This window comes from Rissa tridactyla, chromosome 1 (assembly GCF_028500815.1).
Source record: "Rissa tridactyla isolate bRisTri1 chromosome 1, bRisTri1.patW.cur.20221130, whole genome shotgun sequence".
NCBI classification, from domain to species: domain Eukaryota; kingdom Metazoa; phylum Chordata; class Aves; order Charadriiformes; family Laridae; genus Rissa; species Rissa tridactyla.
In genome coordinates this window covers 203,550,232-203,563,597 of record NC_071466.1, presented here as the reverse complement: position 1 = coordinate 203,563,597, position 13,366 = coordinate 203,550,232, and the positions used below count along the sequence as shown (strand labels likewise).

Sequence of the window (13,366 nt, the reverse complement as noted above, 5' to 3'; positions counted from 1 at the left end):
AGAGACGTAATTTAGACGTTCAAAGTGTAGGGTTTGAATTAATGTGTCAGGGCAAATAACGTTCTTGACAGATGAAGATAAATTAAAATTACAGAAAATCAAATAAAATTTAAGAATAAATCATAAATAAGACTTTATGTTCTTGGAATGACTTCTAATTTTTCAAAAAGGATGAAATATTTCAAGATATGAAGAAAGAAATAAGTTGTGAGTTCAGGCAATAGCTTGAAATGTACATAAAACCATTTATATTGCACCCTCAGGACATTTTTATAGCTTCCACAATATCTTTCTTTTTTTTTTTTTTTTTAGCTTCCTCAGAAAAACAAAAAAATTATATTCTAGGAATACACAAATGGAGCTCTATGGTGAAGGCATTCAAAATCTTATAGAAAACACAATCATTATTTTGGGAAGAAAAATTTGAAGGAACTGTTAAGTCCTTGACCAAGAAAAAAGACCTAACATCACGCTCATACTATTCATGCTAGAACAACAACAGTCATCCAACCGTTCCCTCAGGAGCATTTCTGGTTTGGGGTTTGGTGGGGTTTTTTCTTCCTTAATATTTTCAAAAGCAGAAGAAATGGAAGGAAAACAGTAAATGGTCTTTCTGTAACAGAAAAGACAGGATTTATCTCTAAGTCTTCAAATCATCTGAGAAGAAAAGCACTGTACAAAATGAAAAGCGAGTAATGGTTTGTGGCCCTTAAATAATGAGATGCTTTAAAACAACTCCGCTATGAGAAAACACCTAAAACCAGTAACTTTAAGGAATCTCAGAGAATCCTAAACCTGAAGCACTCAGAATCATTTCTCAGCTTCCAAAAATTATGCCCCTCATATCTGACGTTTTTTCAGACAGGTTTATCTAGCTAGCCCAAGTCTGAGGAAGATTTCAAGGACAACGTGTTGATCCTGATACCTCTCACTGTAACAGTTTACTGAATTCTTCATGCTTGCCAAATTAGTGGCTGAATGATTAATCATATTTTATATGTCATCCCAATAGCTGTTGGTCCCAACCAACTACCAAGAATGCACCTGCAGAGGTGAAGTGCAGACGTCCATCCCCAAGACACATAAGATGGGTCCAATATGATAGGGTGATATCCACCTACACATAAGAAATATAATCAGCTTCTTTAATTGCCATCTGCCTTTTTTGGTATCAAGTCCAGGCGTTAATTGAGATAGAATACTTCTACCCTGCAGAAGGTTACAAATGAGCTTTACATTGTCCAACTCTCATTAGAGTTGTGTCATGGTTTTGGCTAGGATTAAGCTGACTTTCTTACTAGCAGCTGGTATAGTGCTATGTTTTGGATTTGGGATGAAAATCATGTTGGTAAAACACTGATGTTTTGGGTTGTTGCTAAGCTCTCAAGGCCTCTTCTGCTTCTCACACCACCCTGCCAGCAAGTAGGCTGGGAGTGCACAAAAAGTTGGGAGGAGACACAGCTGGGACAGCCGGCCCCAACTGACCAAAGAGATACTCCATACCAAGTAACATCATGCTCAGCAATAAAAGCTGTGGGAAGAAGAAGGAAGGGGGGGACATTCGGAGTTAGGGCGTTTTGTCTTCCTGAGTAACCATTACGTGTGATGGAGCCCTGCTTTCCTGGAGATGCCTGAACACCTGCCTGCCAGTGGGAAGTAGTGAATGAATTCCTTGTTTTGCTTTTCTTGCATGTGCGATTTTTGCTCTGCCTCTTAAACTGTCTTTATCTCAACCCACAAGTTTTTCCTCACTTATACTCTTCTGAGTCCCTCCCCATCCCAACCAGGGGGAGTGAGCGAGCGGCTGCATGGTTCTAGCTGCCGGCTGGGGTTAAACCATGACAAGTTGTTCCCAAATTGCAAAATTCCAAACCCTGTACCATATCAACATATACTTAACCAAATCCATTTCTGAATCATAGAATTTAATATGGTATGAAATAACTTAGACCGCACTATAATAAAATCCTGTAAGGATTGTGCAATCTTGCTCTTTCTCTACCTATTAGCAAAATTACACGCTAGATCTAAAGAAGTCTTTTAACCACTTTCCCAGCAAGATAAAATGAAGTACATAGTACTCTCAAAACCAGCCTTTTATCCTTGGATGATTATTTCTGGAGTTTAGCCAGTATCTCTTAAAAAAAAAAAAAAAATCACACGTTTGTTATGTGAGTCACGATCTAACCAGCAAAAGACAACATGAGAATGAAGAAAATTTTTCGTGAAGTTATTTTTTAATGCAACTTTCTCCTCTAGATTTGTAATTCAATTTTTAAAATTTTAAATGCTTTAAGTGACTTTATCAGCTAGACATTTCTAAGTATTCACTGACCAATATAAGTAGCTTCCTAATGACTGCCTTAACAAACCTTCTGATCTTTCCATCCAAAAAAAAATATAATTACAAAACCTTAGCTGACCTACTGCCATCTTTAGCTTTTATTATTGTACAGTGAAATAGTAATTATTCTGAAATTATTTTAGTATATAATAGCTTCCCACATATTCTATTTTAAAACCTATTAATGAATTCCTTTAATGTGCCAAATATTGAATTCATATTTTTGGGTTCTCTCATTTAAATAGCACAGATACAATGTTTTTCAATGACAGTAACACCATATCTTCAAGGTATTGGTATAATACAATTAATTCACATATCTCAAAAAGAATTGGGGAAAATATAATTTTTCACATTACTTACACCATTGTTACTGACCCATTAGTTACAGAAAACCTTTCCCGAAGTGTCATTTCACTAGTGTTCTGAGGATTTGTGAGCTTATTACATTTCATACTTCCATCCAAAGTTCACAATATTCGACACTTAGACAGGAGGACTAGATACATTTCCCTGGAACTGTCAGACATATCTCATTGTTGGAATATGTCCTGAATAGTGATTCACCCGCAAATGAAAGCTCACAATTCAATATAACACCATCTAATACAAGACATGGATTAATTCCTGTAAGACCACATAATAAAAAAGGCAATCAGAAATTCACTTTAAGCCATTACAATGAGAATTCATCATGCTTTTCAATTCAAAACCATCACAGGCCCCATAAATTTGCTGGAGTTTAAATCTGATGCCAAAATTCCAGTGCATGAACAGTATTTTCCCTTCACTGGAAGAATCTGATTCCAGGAAATCTTGTCTCTCTCTCTCTCCACTCCGTTCTCCCCTGCTTCGTTGAATTATTCAGATACTTAAATTTAGCTATGTCAGATAAGAGTATGGGTGGACAAAAAAACAACAACGCAGATATCCCAGACCACATAGATGTGTCAGCAAACACCAGTTAAACATCCTAATGGAGATGCAGCTCACGTCAGTTTTCTTGCTAGTATAGCATATTTCATTTGGGGAACTTCTATTAAATGAGCAAACCGATGTTTTTGGTTGGTGTAAGGTACATTTCTCCTTAGGAATATATATGACTAAAGCCAGCCCAACAAATGCTTTCCTCCATAAATGTGGTCTTCATTTTTTTTTCATTTCCCTAAGAAGAAATCAAAATTATAGCCCTCCTAGATCAACATCTCTTGCAACACATTACGGATATTTTTCCTTGCCACTAGGCAGACAGGGGAAAAATCAATGGAGAACTTGTTTAGTCCAGCCCCTCTCTGCCTTTTCCTCATCAACCACTAAGTATAAACTGAAAGGTTCAAAAAAAATCCTATCTCCGTGAATACTCAGAGAAACATAAGAACCGATCCTTCTCATCCAACTGTTTTATCATTGCAATGTTTTAACTTGTAAATCCCATCTTTCTTTGCATTTCTGCTTTTCTTAACTATTTCACTGATCGAGCCAAGACGTTCCAATATAGTCTCTGGATCAGTTATAATACACTTAGCCTTTCAGATTCTTAACAAAAATATGCCATTCATATTGCTTATAATCTAAATAACACACTGAAAACAGCTTATTTAAATCTTCATTCCCCTGATCAAGCATGACAGACACTTTCTTCCAATAATGACATTACAAAAATTCCTTGTAAAGATGTTGTCTCTTTCTCAGCTCAGAGTTTATGCTGAATTAATTGTTGTTTTTCTATTCTACCTGGCTTTTTAGCATTTTCTTTCCTCATTCTTTGTAAACCTCAAGGTTTACAAACCAAAGAGAAGCATTAATAAATTAGAGATTTTTATAAACAGTAACAATATAAACAAAGATCAAAGCCCATTTAACTTTGATTCTATGATTCAAGGCAGGCCAGTCAGTGTAATTAGCTCACTCCCCAGTTCATCTCACATTCAGTTTGGTTTAATGGAGTGAAATTCAGATGAAGTCAGAAACAATTACTGCAGCTGATGTCTCCCCAGTTTCTCACACAAATCTGAAAAACGTACTGGACCAGATACTCATACCCGACACTTAAAATGAGCCGTTTCTCAGTATGTTAGTAAGTCTGCTGCTTTCAATGCCTGAATAGCACGAGATGATTCTATAATTGTAATCTCAGGAAGAGATCTCGGAAGATCTGTGAAGCCATAGCATGAGAGAATTAAGCTTACAAAACTACATCACCAAAGACAAACAGCAGACTATTTTCTATTGACTATCATATATCAGATGCATCATAAATCCATAAAGATGAAATCACAAAAAAAATCAAGACTCATCTGCCACAATATCATAAATAGTTATGATGACGGGATGGATGTGCAGAAAGTTGAGATCTATTTTAAACCCCAGTAATTACAAACTAGTTTTTAAATATACTCAAAGGAAAGGATCAGCTTTTTTTGCAGAAAATTTGAAAGACAAAAATAAATTTTCTGGAGTAGCACGAGAAAAATATGGTCTGTTTTCTCACAGTCTTTATACTCAAAAACCTGCCTCTTTAAACTCAAAAGCCTCCCAAATAATCTATTCCAACCTATTCTAAATGGCTAGCTAGTGGACCAGAGATATTTAATAGGGATATATTAATGCTGAATATCCTCTAAAAGTGGAAAACTGAAAAGGTCATTATGGGTAACGGCAAAAGATTAAGCCACCCGAGTAGCATTAAAGAACAGTAGCTGGGGGTGTAAGTAAAGCAGAATTGGGAATCTTGCACCTGCAAATCACAAGTTCAAATATAAACTGGATTGAAGGACAGTGAGAGAAAAATTGTCTCAGTTTCAGTCCTAGTGGAAAGTGGGTATTTACTAAAATCTTCGTAATGTGTTATCACTGAATGACAATCTTATTTGAAGCCTCAGGCAGGAGACCTGCGATTGAAAAGGTCTGAGAGAAGAGAAAATCATCTTTAAAAATGGCTCCTATAGACTAGAGACAGAGCACAATGACAGGGTAATGTACTGAGCCATACAAGTTTTGTGGGCAATACTAAAAATAATTTAAGAACAACTGCAGCAGAGCTGACTTTCCATTATATATATTTTGATGCTAATCTTATGTAATGCATTTGATGCTGATCAGCATTACAAAGATCAGCGCTCTAAAAATATCTGAACATGACAGATAGATAGATGCTCCTCAGCCTATATCTCCATCCATTACATTCACTAAAAATAAAATATTAAATTACAGAAAGGGTTGGTTGCACTGGCATCCAGAAAGGTGTCATCTGAGTTGGCTCAAAGAAATACATGGCCACCTGAAGAAAGTGTTGAACTCCTGAAAAGAGTTAATATTCAAAAGACAGATAAAAATACCCAGGAGTTAATATCCAAGAAATAGATAACAATTTCTTTGAGTTGGCTCAAAGAAATACCTGGCTACCCCACAAAAGTGTTGAACTCCTGAAAAGAGTTAATATCCAAGAGTTTTCTTCCACCCATCCAGCAGTATTTGGAGTTGACAAGTAGCCACAACACCACAGACAACTGTGCTCTTTTCAAGGACTAAAACTCTGGTAGAAACACCAAATGCTATTTGAAAATAAGAAGTACGGCTGACAAGCATTACAGATAAAAAAAACATGTTTAGGAAAGCGTATCTTTTGAAGCTCTGGCAATCTGAGACAATCTTAAGACCAAAAGCAATGTTACTATAGAAGAAATCAGCATCTCCTAACTTTTGCCTTAGAGATTTATTTACATCAGAAGTAAGAAAGTATGAATTCCAGATGCGAGAAAAAAATTACCCAATCTGTCAGCATTTTAAGCTTCCTCTTGAACAGCTTTTGCATGTCGCTCTCGTTTGGTCTCATTCACATATTGGCTACACCCATAGCAGTAAATTAAACACTGCCAGGAAAGGCTCCTGGATCTGGCATGTGATCATCCCTACCACTAAACTGTTAGGACAGTCATTAGCAAGTTTTTGGCCTGGGTCAACAACTAGTCTCCCAAATAATCTCCAGCCATGGCTCAGGAGAGGCAGTATCAGAGAGATTATCCCCAAAAGGGTGCTGGCAGGCAGCCATGCGCTTTGGGAAAGAGGAGCCCTTTCCAGGCATGAGGAAGGCTGTCCTGCGCCAGCTGGACACAGTGCCCAGGAGTGTTCCCAGGCACCTTTCCCCGACTAGTACAGACATTACTGTCACGTCCGATGTTGGACACCAAGAGAATTCACAGCTAGGATGGCAAATTCAGTCCTGAGTGTCAGTCATAAACCTTTACTGACCTTGTACTGTCAAGTGAGAGAGGCAGACATTAACATAAACATCAGGGTGACAGTGCGGAGCAATTTAATACACAGCCTTTCCGCAGCAAAACCAGACACGTTTTGCTGATCCTTGAAGTGAGGCCAACACTAATCAGAACGAGCGTCGATGATACAAATTTGGCTTCAAGCAGATGAGACCAAGCTCACATACTCACTTAAATTTACCGTTCTGAGGACAGTTATATGTTTTTCTTTCCATGCCATACTCTGTTTCAAAAGCAAAACCAGACCACTTGGGGACAAGCAGTGAGCGATCGGGATATATCAGCCTTTGAGGCTGAAGGAGGGGTTGAAACAACAATGAATTGTTACATTTTTCTACTTCTTATGCTTTTTTTTGGTATTTATTTTCTTAAACAATAACACACTAAAAACATCTGTCATCAAGTACATGTTACTCATCATTATGCCAGATAATAATGCTTTACAGTAACGCAGTCCCAGCTACACTATTTAGTACCAGTTAATTGAAAAGTAGATCTCAGAAAAACCTCCGAACGAATAGAGTTTAGAAATAATGTATATTAGTTTTAATCATAGAATTTTTATGTCAGTCACTTTACATTTAAACATTAATCCAATTAAATATTCAGAGTTGTTTTCCAACATCTGAAATCCAGTTTCACCATTGCACTGAAAAACACTATCAGGATAAAACAAAGCTTCCCAGTTACTTCCCAAGAACCTTTTTGTACTTTGCTGAGTACCCACATATTCCTGCTCACATTACTGCTCTAGTACTCTGTGACTGGTGCACGTTCCAAAACCATGTATAACATTACATAACTCCAATATTTACTTAAGTAAATGTAAATAAATCTCAATATACTACTGAGATCTATGACAGTGAGAAAGAGGCTGCCTACTCTCTATCACAGATATCACCTGATGCTGACTTTTCCCTCAAAATAACCCAGAATCTAAAAACCTCGTTCACCAAAGAAAATCCATACAAATTTCTTTGTGTCCTAAGTGTACCGTGGTCCATTGCTTTTGGGATCAGAATGTCAAGTTCTCTTTCATTTTGCCTTTTGGCATGTCCAGTACGAGAGGTCTCTTATAATATGTGAATCATGTCCTTGATGAATCATGTCCCTTTGAGGACATGGGACAACTATTTGAACCTTGGCTCAGTGACTCTAATTTTTGAGGCACTTACGTCTTCTCTTCAATTTTTAAACTCAAAATTCACTTGTATTACTGGGTCTTTAGCATTTTAACTTTGAAATATATAAAATACACCAAGTGTCACCTTATGTTTTCTTAAGAAAGTCGGGGAAGAATTCTTCAAAATGCCAGGAAGGACTGTGCTCTCTGTACAGCACTTAAAAACTTCCAAGTGGCTTGTGCTAGATAAACCTGATGATCAGAAAATCCCACAACCGTTGCCCGGGGTAAAATCCTGATGAGAAGCCAAGCCTCTACCATGAGCTGTGGGCAAAGGATAGATTAGTAGCTCTCCCAGAGCACTGCCCACAGCCTGTATTTTGGGCCTCCACCTCATTCATCAACTTTTGTAAGAGGTATGTCACAAGTCCAACCACATTTAGTTAAGGGAATAAAAAAACAATTCAAATTCTCTATTTCCTTCCTCCCTCATTACACCCACTCTCCTCCATCTTCTGAGTGCTTCCTCTTTATGATTGATTACAAGTCTGACAGTGGGGAAGATCTCCATTATATCATCTGCCTGCAGCCTCTTGTCTCTTGGAAAGCTCCCTTTTTTTAGACAAACTTTTCTGAAACATATTACTCCATAATATACAATATTCCATATTTAGGAACGTTCTCCAATTACAGGCAATCACAGCTCCCACTGATTTTAGCCTTATCTACCCTAACCTTAGGATAAATCTGCCTAGAGTGATATGGTCGTGCAGATTCTTGCTTTGCTTGTACTTCAAGAGGACATGAACTTGGTCTGCTCGTGCTCCAGACTGTGTTGTGCTCAGCAAGATGCCAAGCTTGAGCTGGTCACCCTGGCTTGGAGTGGAGCTAAAACGTGCCTTGCCACCTGGGAGCACAGCAGAGTGAGTTTGTGTTTGCCTCAATCATGTAAGCATGCCATTACGTACCCGCAGTCTTAAGACAGTTTGATCTACCAGAAGTTGCCAGCATAACCACCCCCACCTGCTCTGAAAAGCAAGAGGGCAACCTGATTTTTACAATCCTGCCTCTGCAAATTACTCTTTGCTTGTTTATTGGCTAAAAGATACCAGGCCACTTTGTCTCTGACAGCGAGGCCTTACGGTGGGAGGAGGCAGCAAGACAGAGCCTCCACAAGACAAGACGGGAGGGATTGCTGTGGGACTCTGACTGCAATTACATGGAATCACATAATAAAGATAGTCTGACAGGATGACTTTAACTCTAGGGAGGAAACTAGTAGAGGTCTCCAGGTTCAAAAAGTAGGAGAATCGCATCTTTTCTAAACAACTGCATTTTCGTGTTCACAGCACAACACATTTCATCTATGTGCACTTGGTGGGTGTGTTAGTGTATTTCAATCCACCCACACGCCAAGCTGAACAGAAATAGCATAAGAGAACATACAGTACTTACATTTCTACTCACAATATATAAGGTAACTGAAATCATCACTCTAAAAGCAGAAAGAATGCAACAAAACCCTCAACAATAAATATTGTTTGAAATAGTCCTGCGCTGGGAAGGGAATAGACTAGATGACCAAATAGGGCTCCTCCATCTTCAATCTCTATAAGGACAACAGATCTTGCAATTTATTTTTCTGCCTGTTGGCAAAAGTACACACCTTGTAAACTTTCAGAGCTTTTAACTCCCAATGTTTCATGACTTCTCTCCAGTTCTAAGTATCAGTAAGGGAAATAGCTCTCTCAACAGGCAAACCAAACCCTAGTGTTTGCAAAGTCGCAACAAAGAGATTTTTAATTATGAGAGACATCACAACATTTTGAGTACATTTAAAATTCATCTCAGTAAATTAAAAAATTACAGGTAATCAATTGGTAAAATATAGTTTTGTCTCACTTCCAATCAACAGGTGAATATGATTTTCATTTTCATATACCTAAATGAGAAATCTGACAAAGTAACAAAAATCAAACATGAATTTAAAATACTTCTGCAATCAATCAGGCATCTTTTCAAAAGCAGACAGACAAAATCTGTTTACTTCTTATTATGGAAGATTACTGTAGAGTACTACCCTAGAGCAGGGGTCTTCAAAGTGGGGTGCGTGCACCACAGGGGTTATGCAAGACAATCCATTGGGGTGCAGGAAGAAAATAGCAGAGCTTCAGTAGTACATGTATGTAATTTATAAATAAATAGACAAACATATAATGGGGGTGCATGCTCAAAAAACTTTTACTGCTAGGCATGCATGACTGAAAAAGTTTAGGAACCACTGCCCTAGAAGATCCTGCCACGCAATTACTGCTGCCATGTCAAAGGCATCTAATGGAGATGCTGCTGAGATACAAGCTCTCTTTTACAATTCTTCTCAACTATCAGTTATACAAATGGGTGAAAATCTCCCTAGGAGGCAGATTTGTGAGCTCCTATCTTTTGTTAAGCAGCATGGATTCTCAGAAAACCCCAAATTTACTCAACTTTTTCTTCGTTTTTAGGAAATGCAACTTACTGGTTTCTTATTAATCTCTTTCCTCCACTGTACTTATGTCAGTATCTGATGAAAGAACTAATTTTCCTTATGTGGCCAGCTAAACAAGAGCACAACACGTTATATGTGTCAATCAAGACAGGTAACTTACGGTATTCACAAATGGGAATGGATGTCCCCTCTGGAAAACTCTTAAATCAAGGAGAAAAGTTAGTGTTCTTTTTTATCTGGACTACCTCACTCGTATAAAAAAGTGGCTACTGAACAAAATCTGGGTCAGTAAGCAGCCATTATGTTAAAAAGTAAGCAATGGATTAGAATGTGCAAATGCAGAAGAGGAAAATTTTGCTCTTATACAAAACACGATGATCAGATTTGTTAATCTCTCTTCCAATTTGGAACGAGAAGGATGTAGAAATGGTGACTGAACAGAAATCTTGTGGTATCTGTAATCATTATGAAGATGTTTGGGCTGCCTCATTTAGGGAAAATGTGAATAAGAAGAGACAAAATAATAACGGCACAGAGAAAATTTACCAAGCACCCTTCCTCAGCATCACCTAGCAAAACACAGGATGGGTGGTGAAGTTGAAATGTAATACTCTTAAATTAACAGAAATATTTTTTTTTAATTTAGTGCAATGTATAATTATTCCTTCAAACTCTGTATAGTAAGGACATCTGCAATTACACTGAGTGAAATTAGGACAGTAATTCTGAACGCTTCAGTGGCATACACCAACCACATCTCGCAAAGGGTTAGCAAGAGATTCACCCAACAGCAGAACAGATCTACCTATTGCTCGCAGAGGGTTATTTATATCTTCTCTGAAATCATTTGAACTGGTTAATACAAGAATAGGTCTCAGGCACAGTAACAGCTAGTTCTTTGGGTGGGAAAAGCTGAAAACCAAAAGCCAGCACTCTACAAAGGCACGAGTAACACAAACGTTTTGGATTCACAGGAAGAGGCCATTTTTTTCTTACTTGTTTTTTGCTTTAGTACTATATGTACAAATTGCTAGATGCTGCTTTTACTCAAAGGTAAAATCTTTGAGTCTTGAATAAGATACTTCTTGTTATTCGTCCTATCTAAAGGTAACTGAAGAAACAGCGATGAAGGCTTAGTGAATGGTAATTCCTTTTTTTGTGAAATGCAATAAATACAAACCCTGGCATCAGAATATCTCAACATTTTTAGGACTGCACATTTCAGTTTTTCACCATTCAAATCTACTTGCAATATTACAACAACATTAAAAAAAATAATTTTCTAATGATTCTTAAAAGCCCCCCCCAATCTTCCTTCACTGAGAATTCTGAGGTTCATTTGTTTACTTTTAATTTGGAAGAGAACTCAATTGTGAATTCCTCCAGGAAATTAAATTTCCATCTTTAGCACTGCTCTACTATAGCAATCAGAAATGAAGCATCTGAGCGGAAATGTTACATGGTCACCCTTCTCAGCTTTAGAAAGCTATCGTTGGAGACTGGATTGCAAGACTGAATGAAGACTGCATTCTTGGCTACATCACTAAAACATAATGAAGCAGTGCTGTCTGACATAGCTCCTGTTCTACACATGGTACACATTTCAGGCTCAATCTGTCTTCCCATAAATAGGTACAAAAAAAAGTTAAGATGTTATAGATTATATCCACAGAGCTGGCAGGCATGGCACAGGACAAGTGGGAGAGCCATGCTCTTCTGGAGAGGCAGCTGGAGGCTAGGCATGATATTTTAGCACTTTAAAGATGGCACTATACACTTATGCCTTGGCAACTGTGTTGAGCCCTTCCAGTTTTAAATTCTGTAACGTGTATCAGTAAGGAAAGAAAAAAAATGTAAAAAAAAAATGTAGTTGTGCAATACATAGTTGATATTTTCTTACGATTTTCAGGTATATTCTTGTAGGACGTTCATGTTAACTCTGCCAGTTTGACTAATCCTGTCACGTAGTTTTCCAAAGTTTTAGGTTTTATTTTCTGTTGTCAAACTCAAGAATTTCAAGGGCTCAGACTCCCTCTTTCCTCCTACATTTTTGTAGTTTAAGGTCAGCTAATACAAAGCCACAAATCATATCCTTGTCAGCTTATTTCTACATATCCTTTTTTTCAGGGTTTCTTAAGAATCTGCCTGCTGGCTGATCACAAAACGAAGTACGCTTCCAAACAAGCCACTGGCCAGATTCAAACTCTAACAGAGACGATGAGCACAACAGACCCCAGTGCTTTCACAGTTACAGCTGATACAACTTTTTTTTCCTGTTGAAAGCCACTATTTGACACTACAGTCCACGAAAAACTGAGACACATGTGTAACATTTTTTACTCATGATGACTCTCATGACCTACTAAAAATCCTGATTTCTTTCATGAGCAAATTTCATTCCGAAATTATGAAGCCATGATTCAGTATCCTTGAAGGAAGACCCAGCTTTAGAACTACACTCTAAATATATAGCAAAATATATACGTAAACACATATTATTATTTTAAAATTTTAAATATTCTTTACAGCCTTCATGATTGCTTCACCTATGTTCCTCTTCCATACACTAGTTTGCAAACTTCCAATACAACCAACAGACATGGTAAACAAGGCATATGTTATTGAATTTCTATTTTTTTAAAGCTATTCAGAGACAGCAGGTGTCTAAAAGGTAAAGAGAATCCATACTGTCTTAATTGCTGCAATGTTTTGTAGCCAATTGTTACAAAAAATTGTTAAGTATCTCTGTTTAAATGAACCATATAGTAAATGAATGTCACCAGTGCCTGAGTTTGCTTTCAGAATTAATGTTGTTCAAGTGAAAATCTTGTTTACAAATACAAGTAGTTAGTCATTTCTTGTGGGTCTGCATATTGCAAAAATTAATTTTCATCTCTTCATAAGAAAAGCATTAAACTTTCAGCAACAGGCTTCACAAGAAAATGGCTGATGTTAAAAATTATTTTTCTGTATAATGAAACTTTCACTGTACTGCCCATTGGCTTTTGGGGGATCCTTACCCAAAGGATAAGCCTTTGGGGATCCTTCCTCTATTCACTTTAACACTAGGTAACAGTGCATGGCAAATGAATGGAAGCATTTGACCAATGTAAACAAATCAAGGGTCAGTTAAA

At 37.4% G+C, this 13,366-nt stretch overlaps 1 protein-coding gene across 1 annotated transcript in view; it reads right to left on the bottom strand.

Moving 5' to 3' along the window:
* The window catches only part of COG5 (component of oligomeric golgi complex 5), a 191,326-nt gene that overhangs the window by 31,360 nt on the left and 146,600 nt on the right, over positions 1-13,366 (bottom strand). The window lies entirely within an intron of this gene.